The sequence below is a fragment of the Sinocyclocheilus rhinocerous genome, unplaced genomic scaffold, assembly GCF_001515625.1.
Source record: "Sinocyclocheilus rhinocerous isolate Xijiao unplaced genomic scaffold, SAMN03320098_v1.1 scaffold69, whole genome shotgun sequence".
NCBI classification, from domain to species: Eukaryota; Metazoa; Chordata; class Actinopteri; order Cypriniformes; family Cyprinidae; genus Sinocyclocheilus; species Sinocyclocheilus rhinocerous.
In genome coordinates this window covers 152,303-153,896 of record NW_015667272.1, presented here as the reverse complement: position 1 = coordinate 153,896, position 1,594 = coordinate 152,303, and the positions used below count along the sequence as shown (strand labels likewise).

Sequence of the window (1,594 nt, the reverse complement as noted above, 5' to 3'; positions counted from 1 at the left end):
CAAGGGGCAAGCCACAGAATAAAATCAAGTCTTTCATGCTGAATGGAAAAAGTGATCTGAAACTTGGAATCCATTTGTATAGTAAAGGACTGTTGTATTTTCATGAGCAAATTACTCATATCACAAGAATAACTAAATTAATATTGAATAGCTACTAAAACATACTAACTATGGGTTGTGTTATGCATGCCTGGTTATTTCTTTACAGATATAATGAGTAAATGATATTACTGATCTAGTGCATTGGATAACTTTTGGTCAAATACTAGCCTATTATAATTCTTGACAATTCAGCCACGAGATGGCGCACCTCTCAACAGACCAGATGAACAAAACTGAAGGCCTGTCAAAGGGACTTTATTAGATGCCTAAAAGAGACATTCAAGCAGTGCATTCAAACATTCACTCCTTCCAGCTTGGCAACTATAGTTCAGGCTTGTTCACATTGTTGATCTGCTCCTTAAGACACAAAAGACTTGAAGCACGGACACTATCCGCTATGTCAAATAAGTACAGATGTTCAGAAAGGAGCCACATATGCTAGCTGTAGAGTCTTCAAAAAAGTTAGCATATAGGACCACTGTTTAAAGTGGTTTACACAGAATTGGTATGTAGGCTATATAGGCCTACTACAAATGTAAGAGACTGAACAGAGACTACAGCTTGGCTCAATACGGATGAGCAACTGACTGATAACTGAACCAGACAAGGTTTGTGCTCAGGACAGATAACCCAAAACTGGCTTCTTGATGAAAGCGCCACACCCACCAGCGCTTTAACACAGAAATAGGCCACTACTGACTCATATGAGGCTCTTAGACTAGCGCTAAACATCTGGACACTTTGGAATGAATGAAAACCACAATGAAAACAGACAGAATTCTTGTTCATTTTTACATTTTCAGATTTTAATTTTAGTAATTTTATTGTGCTTTTTCTTTTTATTAGATTTTTTACATTTATATTTAGCATTATTTCAGTTGTAATTTTTAGTACTTCAGCTTTTTTATTTCTGTTAGTCGCCAGTGCAACATTTCTAATTTTGTAATTACATTTTTTTAAATTGAAAATGTCTACTGCTTAGATTTTATTTTAGCTTCATTTCAATTGCTCAAAATGATTTGACAGTTTAGTTATAAATGACAAAACATCTATACTAGGCCTACTTATCGGACGTCTACATGTAACATCTTCTGCTCTATTTTAAAGTGTCTCATTCAGTTATTTGTGTCTCTTACCGTTTGCTTGTTCTTTTAAGCGATGTCTTCTGGATACTTCTGAGCCTATATCTCAAACGTTATATACATTCACCACAAAAATGAAATTGGTCTGCAGTTGCGGTAACCATTTTAAGTCAAAAGATGGCGCCAATTAGTTACTCCAACACGACTATGACAAAATGTTGCTGTTATCTAGCTACATCGTCAACTTCACAGTGGTCGTCTATGCAGCGTTAAAAACAAAACGTTCACGTTTTAAATGAACTACACAGCGGTATAATTCAACATTCTCACGAATATTTGAATATTACATTAGCTAAAATGTCTATTTCTTGGGCGTTATACAACAATCGCCACTGAGCATCAGGATATCT

General features: G+C 35.4%; 1 protein-coding gene across 1 annotated transcript in view; it reads right to left on the bottom strand.

The window, feature by feature from the left end:
• Positions 1–1,263, bottom strand: part of LOC107733519 (SH2 domain-containing protein 4A-like) — a 22,285-nt gene extending 21,022 nt beyond the window's left edge. Inside the window, exon 1 of the mRNA XM_016545171.1 lies at positions 1,239–1,263. The gene's annotated coding sequence lies outside the window, so the exon portion shown is untranslated. The remainder of the gene's footprint in view (positions 1–1,238) is intronic.
• Between the last annotated feature and the right edge of the window lie 331 nt (positions 1,264–1,594).